Source organism: Mesoplodon mirus (assembly GCF_964341445.2).
Source record: "Mesoplodon mirus genome assembly, contig: HAP1_SCAFFOLD_3007, whole genome shotgun sequence".
In the NCBI taxonomy this organism is placed as follows: domain Eukaryota; kingdom Metazoa; phylum Chordata; class Mammalia; order Artiodactyla; family Ziphiidae; genus Mesoplodon; species Mesoplodon mirus.
In genome coordinates this window covers 18,608-35,580 of record NW_028294121.1, presented here as the reverse complement: position 1 = coordinate 35,580, position 16,973 = coordinate 18,608, and the positions used below count along the sequence as shown (strand labels likewise).

The 16,973-nt window shown below is 37.0% G+C and overlaps 1 long non-coding RNA gene across 3 annotated transcripts; it reads right to left on the bottom strand.

The window, feature by feature from the left end:
• Positions 1 to 2,083: 2,083 nt before the first annotated feature.
• On the bottom strand, positions 2,084 to 13,382 carry LOC309798356. Of its 3 annotated transcripts, none has more exons than XR_014293085.1 (9): positions 13,287 to 13,382; positions 13,034 to 13,170; positions 9,987 to 10,794; positions 9,765 to 9,871; positions 9,492 to 9,599; positions 5,057 to 5,306; positions 4,803 to 4,941; positions 2,304 to 2,419; positions 2,084 to 2,238 (listed from the first exon to the last, which is right to left on the bottom strand). It is a non-coding gene; the product is annotated as an uncharacterized lncRNA (long non-coding RNA). The 3 variants fall into 3 exon arrangements; XR_014293086.1 differs by having other exon boundaries at positions 9,492 to 9,620; positions 9,788 to 9,871; XR_014293087.1 differs by having other exon boundaries at positions 10,730 to 10,794.
• Between the last annotated feature and the right edge of the window lie 3,591 nt (positions 13,383 to 16,973).

Sequence of the window (16,973 nt, the reverse complement as noted above, 5' to 3'; positions counted from 1 at the left end):
GGATCAAAAAGCCTAGGTCAGCTCACAAGGTATTCCTTTTTCTTCCGACGTTCGTGAACTAAATGATAGGACCACAAGTATTCCTAGAAAGATTCTGAAACAAGAATTCGGTAGGCTTTGTGGTACGCCTATACACTACTTAAACACCCATATAGGATCCCATTAGCTCAACTGGCCATCCTGCGTCTCCGACCTCTGCATCAAAACAAAATCATCAACAATATCAACTGCTACTCACCAACTTGTCTAGCTGACGAGAATTATTTCGTCTGATTCTGAGGCTACTCATGCGATATTATTATAAACAGAAACCCCTTTAGCCTTTTTGTTGAAAAATCAGCACTAGAACAGCAACGACAGTGAAAGTAGGTGTATCAAGGAATTTGAGATAAAGAATAAATCGAAACCGAAAGCCGTCCTGCTGGTTTCGTGTCACTCCACTTGTGTCTTATCGAAATTTTCTCATGACCTCTCTCATGACATCGGGATACTACCGAATACTTTTAGAAACCTACCAAGAACCTCTTGAGATATCCTTTAAAAATACGAACTGCATAACTTCATTCATCAACACCCAATAAACCTATTTGCAGATATTTTCGCGCTCTAACTAAATGCACGTTTATGCGATAACCAAGTTGAGACACATTTATGTTATGATGAAGATATCGATTTAACAATATCCTCTTCATCTTGACAATTGCTTGAATTCAGGTGAAACCTTTAACTTAGAAGAAGTCATAGAGCTATTGTAAATAAAGCTTTATGTTTATAAAAGTGGCAATATTTGTTCTACGAGGTAGCGTAGAGGTAGTGATGCCGTCCAATACGCGCAACACCGTGGCTCGAGAACGTCCTACGCCATTAAAAAAAAAAGATTTTAAAGAACTAGGACGTACCTATGAGCATTCCATATATTTCTTCCTCGCTTAGTCACCTGTGTCACCTGTACTCCTGTTGATCTTCGATTGATTCGAGATGGCGGTTGTTTTCACCCGTTCATGTCGCGTGCAAGAATGACCCAAGTGGTTCAAGTCAATGAAAGTGAGACAGAGTGGTCTTTTATACTCTCGTGATACTTCAATGATCCTCGTTATTGTGTGGATGTGGTCTATCGTGCTGATCTGATATCTTTTCTGAACCCTGCTTGCTAGTATGGCTGTACCTCGTCCAGTGTTCCGTCAATCCTGTTGAGGATCACATCGAGTAAATAGTACAGTATAGCGTTTCTTCTGCTCCACTAGTTTTAAATCAAATGATTCCTTTTCTTATTTAAACAGCAAGTGTTTTGTTTTAAAATAGCGAAAGCATTTCTCATCTGAACCAAGAAAAAAGGGTTTCATGAGGAATTAAAACCCAAAGCATGTCAAGTAGAAAGGAGTCAACCTACCCATCTACTGCGAACTTTGAGCATCTCACATACAATCAAGATTTCTTCAGTTTTACTACTAATTTCCGACTTTGATACCTTTACGGTCAATTCAACTCCATTATGGAGACGCAAAGTCTTAAAAAAAGAAACATCGTTATTGGCATCCTCCTAAGAACCCAAGAAATTTTCAACTTCTCATTCTTTATTCTATCACAAAATATCGAACTAAAGAATAGCATGAAATAAATAGCGAACCAATTGAACGAAGCACAATAAACAGGTACGATGCTGCTTCTATCATATTAGCATAAGCAACGTGAAACATAGTTATTACCGTATTTGTAGAGAGTCATTCAAACGAGAAGCTGGAGAGAGATTCGCAATGAATCGAACTAAAGAATAGCTTGAAATAAATAGCGAACCAATGGAACGAAGCACAATAAACAGGTACGATGCTGCTTCTATCATATTAGCATAAGCAACGAGAAACATAGTTATTACCGTATTTGTAGAGAGTCATTCAAACGAGAAGCTGGAGAGAGATTCGCAATGAATCGAACTAAAGAATAGCTTGAAATAAATAGCGAACCAATGGAACGAAGCACAAAAAACAGGTACGATGCTGCTTCTATCATATTAGCATAAGCAACGAGAAACATAGTTATTACCGTATTAACTCTATATTAACTCTTTTACGTTTGAATTACACACTTTCAACTTATGAAATGCTTTATAAAGACCTTGTTAACTTCCATAATCGTTTCTAAATGTTCTTGTTTCTGTTGATTTAGTTTCTTCTCCAACAATGTTTTCTCCGCAACCAATGCACCCAGTTCTGCCTGAGATTTGTTGAGAGCAACAGTTGTCTGTAAACAAATATCCATAGCAGCATGTTGTGTAGCTGTGGAAAATGACAACAACAAAACGCAACCTCTGTCCACTTAGTTTCTAAGAGAATCTTAGAATCTTCTGCAGCCGCCAATTGATTTCTGACAGCTTCGCATTCGATAAAGCAAAGGCGATATCGGATTTGAGCGTCTCAATCGTCTTAAACATGACCTGATTTATTGCAAAGCTAGTCTAAGAAAGGAGAATTGTACCATAAACAGTCCCAAGATTGCGATCTAATTGCGTCCCTCTATACTAAAGACACCATATTTTTTGTATAAATGCAAAGATTTTCTATTGATTCAAAAATGGATTCTATGTTGTAAAGCGAAGAAAAAAACAAAGTATGTCCATATTTATGTATCAAATTCAAAAGTGCCCAGATATCCGTTGTCCTTAGTTTCATATGGGGGTAGAAGGACGTTTCTGTTTTCTTCCAAATAAGCATCTATAAGTTCGACATAGTGAACGGCATAGCTTCCGAGCTGAGCAGGAGGAAGAGGGCGTCATGGGGAGCTTTAGGAGCATCGAGGATGTAGTGAAAAGGGCGAAAAACACTCGACTTCGTGCCCACCTTTTTGACTCAACGATTCTTCCTGCATTAACGTACGCATTGAAGACCTGGTCACGACGTAAGCAGGATGAAAGAACACAGCGTTACTGAACGAGCAGTCGAAAGGGCGATGCTAGAGTAACGCGTATCACGCAAGTGAGAGAGGGAGTACGAAGCTGGGATCTACGTCAACGATCAAAAAATAAAGACGCCGTTGCTTAGGCCAAAATGTCGAAAAAAGGGTGGGCCGGGCACGTGATGCGACTAAATGACAACCGATGGACAAGAGCCGTCACCAACTGGATTCTTCGCGATGTCAAACGCACAGCAAGAAGACCACCGTACCCGATTGTCAAAGTTCTTCAGAGAAACGCTGAAGGAATGCTATGATGCACAACGTGTCCCTAGAGCGAGCAGAACCCACTGGGCTACTCTTGCACGCGATGGGGAAACTACTGGTGCACGGTGGAATTACTCGAAGATCTGCAGGTGATACAGGTGAAGAGAATACGCGAATGATTTAACAGTTATAAATGTAAAATTTTTCCTGGTAATTTAACCAAGGAAAATTTCGAAATTTTCGAAAAACTACACGAAATGTCAATTGGCTTAGTTAATTGTATCCGCAGAGGACTTTACTGCAGTATGATAGCCCAGCTAATTGAAAAAGGAGAAAAAGTAAACAATCTATTAATTTAAAAATATGAACTGTCGAAATGCCCTATTGACACACAGTGCAAAGCATTCGACAAGAAGAGAACTGACAAACCCTTTGATACGGATCTACTTCTACAGTTCTTAGAAAAGATCGTTTCCAATGAGAAATTGAAACCGGGCTATACCACAAATAGTCGTCGATTGCTGCAATCAAATTTAATAGCAAAGCTAAACAAGAAAATCTCCAGCTATCAGTGCACTGATGCTTGTGCAACAGCGACAATGACAATTTGTTCAACTGCGACAACGTAAGACAACTCAAGAAAGGTCATTCTCTAAATGAATAAGCTACGCTAGACATCTACATCGTGGTTTCACAGTAGATTTCCATGCAGAAGTCCTCGATGCTTGAGGTGCAAGAAAAGGCGTCACATGTCGTGCTGCTATTTAACACAAAAGAAAAACACTTCCTACCACCTTCAAAAAAATGACGACCTTAAAAAGAGACATGAAAGATAACAAAAGTAAAGAGAAAAGATGAAAGACGCCCAGTTATACCGCTAAAAAATTAAGTCGGCAATGAGCTACCCGATCAATAAAAACAACGAGACTGTCAAGCAAAAGATTACAATCCACAATTTTATATCAACAGGAAAGATAACTACAATAAACTCACTAACAAGTGAATTAAAAGAAAATTCTCGTATTGGAAACTGAAGCCGAATTATTCTTTATCCACACAATGCTGACTCAAGAACGTCGTCTGTCCACAATGGAAGAAATGAAAATTTGGTTCTTTCGGATACAAGAAAACGTTCCACGAAAAGTCCAATCGAAGAATGAAATGATGAAGGACGTCATCGAATTCATATTCGACAGCGTAACAAATTCGCTCTCATTCGCTAACAATTAGTTCAACAGATATACATTTCATTCAAAAATAAATTCTTCTTTGTATTCTGGACGGATTACTGGCGGGTAGAACGATGGGGCTACGCTGTCGTTTGTAAATTGGATTTGTGACAACCTTTGGCATTCTATACTGGAAATGGTTACAGAACATGGAAACATAGACTCTGAAATCATAGAAAATAAGTAAAAAATAGAAAAGCATGAAAGATAGGGGAAGCAACGGAGTCACGGTACCAAAAAGCGCAAAAATTATATGCGCGGCGCATCTCTGAGTGGGATGAAAAGTATTGACTGATTGATTTAATGAGAACTGCTTTCGATCAAAAATGGGCGTCGTCGTCAAAGTTCTAATGCAGTAATTTGAGCCAGTTCGATCTTTTGATGATTTCAAGGTTTACTGACTTTTTCACTTGCACTTACCAACTTACAAAGAGCAGCTCCGTGCTGTCGACATCATAGTGAAAGCCACTGATCTAATTTGAATTGTAATTGCTCCATTGTTCATCTTCTATTTGTCCAAAATTCATTTACATCAATTACATCAATGTCAAGTGTTTATCTAAAAGTAGTTGCGATTATTTTTATGCAGAAACAAGAAAACCTTATATACGAACAAAATTAACACAGATTAATGAGAATGATAAAAATTGTTAGTGACTACTTTAGGAACTCACCTTTTATTATATTTCAAAATATGGCGTCAACTTATTGTTGTGCTGTTGTTGTTGAACAGCACCGTCGAGAAACTTCCTCCCCACGAAGCGGTTGGCTCGCGTTTTCAGCTGGATTCTGACTCCTTTGGGGTAATTGGGAGAGATTTCTCGCTGATGCCACGTGTCTTAGGAAATCGCCAAAGAATTGACAAGTTCTAACGTGTCCGTTCACTGTGAACATGGAAAATATATGTTGAACTTCGTCGGAACCCTAAAAAGGAAGAAATTGTGGATTAATTAACATCCATTAAGAAGAAACACGTGGAATTATTTTGGTTTCGTTTGATTTTGTAGAGAGCGCAGTGGCAGAGATAGTGTTTATAACTACAGAGGTATATGATTCAAGGCTGTAGTTTAATGCCATCCCGATCCCACTAAGCCTCCGATACCTTCGAGATCTAGACGTGTTTCAGAATCTCTGTCTTTTTCGAATCCGCAAAACTGGCGAATATAAAAAAAAGCAATGGAAGCGCTCTACTACGGCTATCCTACGATTCGAATGATAATCGCTTTGATAACAATTCAACGACGTTACTAATGATGATGATACTAAAGATGTAAACCTTATGGTAGCAGCCGAATCCACACGCAAATCTCCAAAACACTCCTAGACAATGGATGTGAGGTAAAGGAATTAAATGGAAGAAGTGCTAGAATCTGCACAATGCTATTCATGTGTGATGTTTAATTATATAAACAAGAAAAAAAGTTTCTTTGAGTAAGGTATTGGTTGACACCAAAATGATTTTTTGCTTCAAAAAATAGTGGAAATATTTTGTTAGGCTTTATGTGTCGATTAATTTCTAGGTGAAGTGGAAATTTCTAGATGGATCCTGAAATGGAAACATCTTGAAACAAGGATTAAGAGCTGAATGGAAGTCATGGAAGACTCAATAGGGGAACATTGTGCTACCATCGTAGGGAGTGTAACTCTCAACTACCCCTAAGAGTTATTGATTGGTTTGAGGAAACCAAATGTGACGACTTTTCCACTCTAAGAGATTGTCGATTGAGTTCATTTTCGAAATCATCACTGAAAAAGCCTCTAACAATGTATATTTTCAGCGATAAAAATGTTAGATCAGAGAGAAAGAGTTCACTCTCATTTGCTATCGTAGTTTTCATTTCAGAAGTTTTCCAAGCGAGAGTTGTTTCCTTGCCTACCAGCCAATAATCGCTGAAAAGCTCTACTATACGGCGCAGCCCTTTAACATATGTTATTACTACGTTGATGGCGATTCTCTAAAAAACGATGGTTGGATTCCAGTCTATGAAAACAATTTTAAAAAGAATTCGATGTACATAACTGTACAACGATTTTGGAAGCCTCCACGAAGCTTGAAAATTGTTGATTTTGGTAACTTCTAACTACTACAGAGTAATACCTGGATTGATTCAAATGGTTTCCATTCAACAACAATTCTTCAATGGTACGGCCACCGTCAGTAGTTCAACAACCTATTACAGATTTCCTCCGCATGATTTAGCAGTCCACAAGCGGTGAATTTCTTAGTTAAATATTGACTCTGTACCAATCTGATCATTCACTAGTAAGTGATTTCGAGAGATGTTCAACCACTTTCAGTGCAGGAGAAGAATTGAATTCAAATTTCAAAATTCATTTTGATTTTTTTTTGGAAATATAAGATGCACTAAGCAGTACCAACAAGAAAATTCTGTAGAAAAAAAAAAACATTAGACCTTGCTGACAACAAGTAAGAAATTTGGATAAAAAGTAATCAGGGAAGCTGGTGATTGCAGATTGAAAACATCTGGAATGCAAAAAAATTCTAGCATTTGATTGATAGTATATCCCACACATAGTTCATGAAAAGCTATCCACCACATCTAAGAATTTATTCAAAAAAATATTAGTTTTCAATGCACATTGGAAAATCATAGAAAAATTAGACATTATTCTAAGCTGGTACATCACTTAACAATTTCCAAGTCCGACTGTTTTTTAACCTCGGTATTGATAGATATTTTTATTCAATTTTCTTGAGTTACACGAGGTTACTAAACAATATTTATTACACGATGGCTAACCTTTCGACAGTTTTGCCTTCTTAAGAGGCTGGAAAGGACATCTATCCAATCAAAGACCACATAACACCAAGAGAAAAGACTTAAACCTAGTTCTTCTATTGCATGCATACAACCTCTTTAAGCACTCACAGGGTTGAAGGGATACGGGCATGATACATTTAAAAAGCGTTCATGAGTAGTCTTCGAATGATCCAGTTATTGATTCTAAAGACTCTTATCATCTTTTCTCTATGCATAGAAACTGTGTTTATTAATGAACTAAAACCTGCCCAGCGTCATAAAGGCTCATCTTACTCGACATTCTCGAATTAAAACTGAACTGCAACTGATTTCTATGGATGAAATATTTGTGGACTTTAAACAGCTATTTCTGATTTTTCCTTTGGTGCCTTCTGTATGAATCTTTCTTTTTATATATAAGACGATTTAACGTTCTGTGTGGTTAGTGGTAAGATTCATGGTGTTCATTTAAGCAATGTCACTAGAATATTACGTTGCATTAATCCTTAATCTGAAAGTTTTCTTAGACGAGGAATGTGAGTTTAAGATTTGAAATGATTTGAGAGTTTATGAACGCGTCATTTTAATGAAGATTAGGTGTAAGGTTAGTGTGGTAGTACTTGCAGCGGAAAAAGTAAAATTCTATTCTTAGCCGTTAATTTTAAATCCATTGCATTCTAGCTTCACAGCAAAATTTAAGACTGGAAAAATTTCTCGAAGAACACATAAAGTGAGACGGATAATTGTTTGTGAAAAGTTTACCAACAAAATACTGAAATCATGCTGAGATATTTGCAAAACTCGGAGCGGTAGTGAACGTCCAACCCGCGATTGGCAACAATTTTCTTCGCTGGGAACTTCGTCAAGATTTCTTATGCCCAAGAACCATACACTCCGCACATGGAATTTCTTTCAGGGAAGCTGCATCAGGCTGCATTTAATTCTTTTATATCCAATGCTCCACATTTGCAACAATGAGTTCAAATTGAACATTAACTGATAGCACCTATAAATAGGGCTGTTCTTGATTAATGAGTGATTCAAGTCGGAGTAATGTTTCCATTTGTACACGGATTTCGCACACAATGGGTCCTACTCGCTCGAAAAATAAAATGATTGAGGTTTGCTTTTTGTTGAACATTCGCGAACTCACTAGGTGTTAAGCACTGCAGGCTTTGAATTGATGAGAAGTTTCATGTCTATCTTTCAGCAGGTCTTTTGGATTTCCTTCTGACCAGTCAAAGAGGAATTTAAAAAAAGCGACTTTGTAACAACTACACTTACAGTAAGAACATGCACTGCACCGCTTTCACGACCATAAAGCAGCAATGAAGACCACCTGCAGTGTTCTAAACCACTACGATACCAGAACGATAACGTTATTTCTTTTCTATGATAAAAATGACCTATTGTTAAATTAATTTGTGCTCGTCGTGAGTCGTACTACACTTTTCCGTAAGCTCTTTGGGTAAATTGGTAATTTCGATACACGCTTCTTATAATGTAAACTGAGCTTAAAAATTGCCAATTATCGTAAGGAATCTATTTCTATCGCATTTCAAAAATGGTGGGAAGGAATGTTAATTTCCTTGCGCTGATAAAGTGTAGAACGAATGATTTCCTTGCTTCAGGTTCAAATAATTTCCATTTGTCGAATTTTTGAACATTCCAATTCAAATAAACTCTAATTAAACGGTCACATGCATCACGTCTTCCATAAACTCTCAAATTGTTGGGTTGGAATATGATTCCATTAAACTAGTTAAGAATAGGAAGAAGAAATAGGAATTGAAGCCAATACTCCTAGAAAGAAGGCCCTGTTAATCTAATGTTTTAGAAATTATAAAAGCAAACAAAGAAAGCAAAAAAAAACTTAAGTTTTAAACCGCATTGGTACTTCTGGGGTTTCATTCAGGTAACAGCTAAATCGTTTTTGATTTCGACATCTTAACTGGTAACCTCGGCGTAAAGTAACATTATGCAAAGCAGATTAAACCGAGCTACTAGCGTTCACTTTTTTACTAGAAATAGTGTAATTAAAGGGCCTTTTGTACCAGTTGTGGTTGTGGTCGCGCGATTTGAATAGACAGAGCCCGCCCCGTTAACTATGGCGCGCAACAAGGACGAATAGAAATCGTTCCAGTGCATGATCGATGCTTAAAAGGATCACAGGTAATTAAGACTATAAAAAACAATGTACTTACACAAAACATCTTGCGTATTTAAAAAGCAGACAACTCGTTTTCGCGAGCGTCACTGGATGCAAGATGGACATTTACACGTGGGCACGCAGCCTGACCAATGATGGGACGAGTCAAACCAGAATCCCGTTTAGAGAAAAACATACCAGCAACTCTATTAGAAACGTCTTAACAACATCAGCGACATCTTCCATCTCATGAGTGTTGAGTTACGGGATACCGCGGGATGTAGCATCTCATTTAAGACATCGCACCTAAAACTAAAGCGATATGCCCTATCTCATGCAATGGTAACACTGAAAAACAAACAGAGTATTAAGCAAATATCTGGATAACAAGTCGAAAAGCACTTGTAGATCTTGGGTATTACTATACATGTTCTGTAATATAGTGGAATTCAATTAAACCTTAGAGCTCACGTGTTCCTTTCGTCCTTGCACACGATATAAACCTTCTCGACTGCCGCCTCTGTTCTCCATGTCAAAAATGCAGTAAATCACAGGGTACGCAATCATCGGCGATAAGGCTGAATAGAATTCCTTAAATACAAAAAAAGCATGCATAGAAGGTGTTCTGTGCACCTACGACAATTTTACTCATACACAATATTCAGACACACATCGTGCAATTTAAAAACAAACCTGTAGAGGTAGAGTTGCATACCTCGCCTATTCGGTGTCCGAGGCATAATAAGTGTTCTTGGGACGTATGGCAAAATCAGTCGTCGCAAGCACAATGATTCTAAATATTTAAAAATTACATAGTAAAATTTAAAAGGTGTTTTTGCTGTATCACATACGAAGAACATGAGACATGAGCATATTGAAAGCAGACTCGACATTTCTATGCAGACTTTGGAGCAAAATTGATTCCACGATGACACACACCACAAGAGGTAATCTATATTTTAAAAAATACGTATTTCGAACAGCGTCCAAATAATATGCTCGAATCATATACACCAACCTTAAAGTAATTCGATAAAGGCTGAAAATTATGGGGGTTAATTGAAATGGTTTTTCCACGGATCCATGATCCGCCGCTGGTTAGAATGTGTGTGTGGCGAAATCAGGATGACACAGCGATTTTGAAATGATGGAAGGCGAACAAACTTCGAAATACAAGAATTCCACCACTGAGAAATAATTCGTGGAACATAGGCGTATAAAAAAACTTCAGTAAACTTTTCTATAGACGATTTTAAGTCTATAGTTGATACACATCAGTCGTTATAATCTTTGTGTCACCTAAGAAATCTCGACAGGTAATTTTAGTAAAAAGTAATCTTAATTTGAAAATGAAAATGACATCTTTAAAGACACATTATACCCTCTGAAAATGTATTGAAGTAAATAACCTAAAAGGATACATGAAAAAAGCTCACAATTCGAATGTGCTTCCAGTTCTTGGCACAAACGAACCTCGTGTAGCATTCGTAGGAGTCCTATTCTGCAACCAAAATGCTCAAACCGAATAATAATGAAAAGATAATATCACAAATTTTGGATCCGCAAACCCTAGTTTGAAAACTTATGTATTGTTTTATTAAATAATAGAAGCGAATAAAGTATTTATTGCTAAAAAACGGTCTTATGCATTTCTATATTTGCATTATGTTAAGAAACGAACTGGCTCAGTGTAACATCATTCTATGGTGTATAAAGGATAAAGCATAAAATCTCGAAAACAATAGCACGTGAAGAATTGAGAATTTTATATAATTACAATAGATTTTGCCATATCTCTTTAATCTCGCAAAAAGTTTTTATTTTGGTTTATACATGTTTGACACCCAAATTTAAAAAAAATTAAGACTAAATCCATTTTTTGAAATCATAGGTTCTTGCTAGATGAATTCCCTTTAGCTTATAGCTTAACCAATTCACTGTTTCATAAACCAACTTTACAAAAACAGAAAAAATATGGTCTTCAAAAAACTAAGTCCCGTTACAACAGAGTGGAAAATTGGAATTTCTTGACAGAGATTTGAATATTCTGTTATAATTTAAAAAAGAGAAATCTCAATCTGCAATAAATTTGCTTAAAGCGGAGAGACTGAATTATTTCTGTCTATGTATCAGTCATATATAGTTTATAAAATGAAGTAAAGTGGTCGGCGTTCATCAATCCATAAAGGATGCGCCATGCATTCGACTTCATTGGACATCGTAGAGTTATTTGAATGCATATGTGGCCTATACAATGACTTGCGGTAGCCTACCGATATGTAAAGTCAGTATTTTTATCCTCCCACACATTTCTGGTACCAATTTACCTATCCCGGAGAATGAAAAGCTTGGTGAGCCCGCGGCGCGGAATCCAATCCAGTGTGTATTGCAGGACACCTCTAACCACTCCACTGCGCTACACGCGCCCCTATGATGTATAAGTGTTCTATTTCTTACAAATAAAATATGCAATAAATTCACAGATACCCTTGCACTGAACCTCATACTCCTCCGTTCTAGAATAACAGCGACAAAACACAATGAGAAAGTTAACAGAATAAGAACGTACAAGGTTCAAATTCTCAAATAATAAACAGCTTTATTTTTTTAAGGCATGCGCCTCATAACCGCTGTGATGTTCTTGCACGAGGATACTTCTTTACTTAAAAATCTCCCTTATGCTTTTGTGTTCTCTGTGTTCCTAATGGAGTAATTTGTTTCCTCTGAACTTTCCCATCTAGTTGTTCTCGTATACGGACACAGATGGGTCTGGCGGTTCCACCAATGTATTCGTCTGTGCAGGCTGTGCAAGGATTAAGTACACTGTACCTGAACTTATGCAGTCACTGTCTCTCCCTTATTAGCAAATTATGTAGTTTTATTTTCAGCAGAGACGGTCATATAGGCGGTTATGAACTAATATTTGGCTCGGAATGCTCGGTGGAATTTCAATTAGTGCTGCTGAACCCAAAAAAATTAAGACGGCAAAGAGTTACCCGATCAAGAGAAAACAAGAGACTGTCAAGCAAAAGATTACAATTCACACTTTCTTATCAACAGGTAAAATAACTATAATAAACTCACTAAGAAGTGAATTAAAAGAAAATTCTCGTATTGGAAACTGAGGCCGAATTATTCTTTATCCACACAATGCTGACTCAAGAACGTCGTCTGTCCACAATGGAAGAAATGAAAATTTGGTTCTTTCGGATACAAGAAAACGTTCCACGAAAAGTCCAATCGAAGAATGAAATGATGAAGGACGTCATCGAATTCATATTCGACAGCGTAACAAATTCGCTCTCATTCGCTAACAATTAGTTCAACAGACATACATTTCATTCAAAAATAAAATCTTCTTTGTATTCTGGACGGATTGTTGGCGGTTAGATCGGTGGGGCTACGCTGTCGTTTGTAAATTGGATTTGTGACAACCTTTGGCATTCTATACTGGAAATGGTTACAGAACATGGAAACATAGACTGAAATCATAGAAAATAAGTAAAAAATAGAAAAGCATGGAAGATAGGGGAAGCAACGGAGTCATGGTACCAAAAAGCGCAAAAATTATATGCGCGGCGCATCTCTGAGTGGGATGAAAAGTATTGACTGATTGATTTAATGAGAACTGCTTTCGGTCAAAAAATGGGCGTCGTCGTCAAAGTTCTAATGCAGTAATTTTGAGCCAGTTCGATCTTTTGATGATTTCAAGGTTTACTGACTTTTTCACTTGCACTTACCAACTTACAAAGAGCAGCTCCGTGCTGTCGACATCATAGTGAAAGCCATTGATCTAATTTGAATTGTTTGCTCCATTGTTCATCTTCTGTTTGTCCAAAATTCATTTACATCAATTACATCAATGTCAAGTGTTTATCTAAAAGTAGTTGCGATTATTTTCATGCATAAACAAGAAAACCTTAAATACGAACAAAATTAACACTGTTTAATTAGAGTGATAAAAAATTGTTGGTGATTACTTTAGGAACTCACCTCTTATTATATTTCAAAATATGGCGTCAACTTGGTGTGCTGTTGTTGTTGAACAGCAGTATTGAGGAATTTCCTCTCTGCGAAGTGGTTGATTGGTTTTCAGCTGGAGTCTGACTTCTTTGGGGTAACAGAGAGAGATTTCTCGCTGATGCCACGTTTCTTGGCAAATAGCCAAAGATTTGAAAGGTTCTGACGTGTCCATTCAGTGTGATTACGGAAAATAGACGTTGAATTTCGTCGGAACTCTAAAAAAGGAAGGAATTGCGGATTAATGAATCCCATTAAGAAGAAACACGTGAAATTATTTTTGTTTGATTCTAGCAGATAGCGTAGTGGTAGAAATGCTGTTTACCACAATGGCGTTTCGCGATACAGGGCTCTAGTTCTATCCCGTTCTAAACCCATCGAGCCTCCCAAACCTTTAATATCGAGAAACTGCTCCAGATAACACGGTGCGATTCATATATGATGCCGGGTTATATAAATAAAAGAATGAATTAGTAAACAAACTTTTCCTGATAAGTGACACTGTTGAGAGCGAGTATATTTTTTAAAAAACTAGTGGAATTTTATTCTTAGGTTTTTTTAATAGTTCCCGTGTTGAATTGAAATCTCTAAATGGAACTTGGAATGGAAACACTTTGGTTAAAGGAAGATGAAGCAATGCTGCCACCGTTGAGAGTCTATACCAATCATCTCTAGGGTTAATTGCTCGATGCGAAACAAATCAGATTTCATGTGTTTTCGACTCTAAGAGACCCTTTAGCGATTGGGTGAAACAATCTAAAGCTGCATGCGGAGATGAAGGCGGATTACCAAAATGTCACCAGAGTCACATAGTTAACCATCACCATTAGCCATTCAATTCTGATATTATATACCTTAACATTCACGGAGATAAATATTGTGTTTAAGGTTTCAGAATTTGTTTGCCAAAAAACATAATTTCTACATTCGCAAACAGGAAGTGGGTTTCAAAGCAAAAAGTTCGTAGCTAAAAATCTATTCAAAATTTGGTGTCAATACTTGGAGCCATTCCATTCGGTGTCGAAGTGTTCATCGGAAAACGCTAAGTACCATGTGAACTATTGATGATCTCTCACGACAACGACACCATGGAACATGATGAAACCGAAACGACGCTTCCATTAGTATTCCGAATTTAAGACGACTACTCATAAAATATAACCAGCTCGAGATAATACCGTGACGATTCACGAATAACAACAATTACAAATGCTCATCATTATAACCACAGAGTAGAAAGTTATGCCAAATTTTGTTCAAGAAAGTTTACAAGGAGTGGAACAAGCAACTTCTATAGAAAAAACCATAGCAAAAAATGAGCTAATACTGCACGAGTCGACAAATAAACTCGAGCCAAATTAACGTCAAACGTTGAGAAAGCATTCGAAATAATTGTTAACTCCTTACGGTCGTACAAACTCCTTCACAGCAAAACAGAACAAAGAATTATTTGACACTGTTGTTGTCAAAAATCTCGAACTAACTGCCATTCCCAGTAGAACATTCGGTGACGAAGTGAATGGAACAACTTCTGGAAGCTAATCGATGCATGCATTCATAAAATTCCCTTTTCTTTTTTCCTATTTCTTTTTTTTGTTTATGTATTGATAGCGATATTTTTTGCAGCTATCAAAGAGCGAATCAATATTCTTTGAAACCAAGTGTTGTTTAACATCAGCTTAAATGCTCTTTATCCTTCTAACAGTTTAATTAATGGTGAGACGAAAGAAATACTGAGGGTTTGTGACGTATTAATTTCGCACCTTAGAAATCATGTTAGAAGCGATGAGATGCCAAAAAAAGGGAATACGTTCGAAATAAACGAACACCCTTTATCATCTGTATTCTCGTCGATCTTCGAGTGACTCGACCGGGCGCCAGTTTTGCCTCCATTTGTCCCTGTCATGTGCAAAAGTGGCCCAATGGGTTCTGCTCGCTTTACGGACTCGTTCTTATAGGATTTTCGTGAATAACTTTTACCATAGGGTTATTGCCTTCCTCCTGTGCGCTTCACATCCCGATGGAAAAAGTACACTATCCAGAATTAATAGTCTATGGTTTTCTATATATTGTTAGTTATATGCATGATTCTCCTTTACTGTTTCAGAATATTTCATGTATTCGTTTGACAATGTATCACAGTGTTATGAACTTTTAAAAGGTGTTGTTCCTTTACACTAAAAAATACAGAATAAGTATAGGCGATACGAACAGTTTTGCCAGAAGAATTTCGTAGAGCTTGCACTTGCGCAATTTTCAGTGGCTGTTGAAGAACACGGTATCACTTGTAAAATATGAGCCTTCAGTTGATGACAATCTGTATATTAGCGGTCACTGCTTATAATCACGTGAAACTTTAGGGCGAAAACATTATCTTTATGGAACGTTTCGAATCTTTTACTTATCTCAACTATTGTCTCATACTTGATAATTTGAAAAAGACGAATGATTCGTATAAAATGTTCTAGTGAGAAGTGACCTATTAGTTATTAAATATAAAGCATAAATCGATTAGAATAAGGTATAATGGAGTGCGAATGATTTCAAATTAAAATTAACTTCACATAGATTCATAGAAGATAATCCTGCCCGGAAATAAAAATTAGGAAGAATAAAAAAGAACGGAAGAAGGAAAGCTAAATGATACCTTTTGCGTTTTTAACAACAATAATTTCTTTAAAGTGTCGTCAGTAGAAGAGCAAAAAAGATAGCCTTTTCATTTCAGCAACAGAAGTCAACGAAATGAAGTGATGAGGACACAGGATTGAAGACGATGGTCACAGTATCCCAGCAACGCTGAATCCAATTATGCAGCGTTCAACAGTAAAAGATCGCTGATCCATGAATTCTTAGCGTGTATATTTCTGTATATGAAGAAACTAGACTACTATAGACTGTCACAAGTGTGTCAACAGTAAACTTATGGATATTATGTTTATACTGTCAAAGTCTGAAGCGGCATTAGAAAGTTGCTACTCCATTGCTAATAACTGAAATATCCATTTTTTAGCCTTTTTAAGCAGTCCTTAGAAAAAATAGAGGAAGCACGAAGGAAAGTAGAAATTCCGACAGTTCTACATGTTATCTTCCCGGTGCCTATAATTGTTTGTACAAAATTAAAATTTGATTGGCGCATTTCATCGTGATCACTGAGCTACATTTCATCCAGTAATAAATAATTCGACCTGCTCCATCCATTAAATGAGACAACGACACTTTTATAATTATATCGAACCAATTTACAACGATCCTAGGCTGATTTGCTAAATTTAAAGTGCATGTTAACGAAGAAGTTCTTAATCTCTTACATCGTCACAGTATCGTAGAAGTGTCTCTCGATATCGTCTTGTGATGTAGAATAAAAGATTGATTCCTTAGCAGGATCATTCAAACTGTGAATGTGTCTGGCTTTTCTACCAGAGAGACGAGCCATAAATACAACAATGTTATGAATAACTTCCAGTGTGAAGATAATAAATTCTCAGCGTGGCAAATGTCTCGATCAACCCAGACAGTTAATGATATTAAAACACATTAACAGCAATATCTCAGGACTGCGAAGCTGGAAGCTAAGTGCAATTAGAAAAATATTAGTGATGGGAAATTTTAACCGGAGCTGGGAAGACCCTTTTTGGAAACAGGCTTTCCGAAGGCTTTACT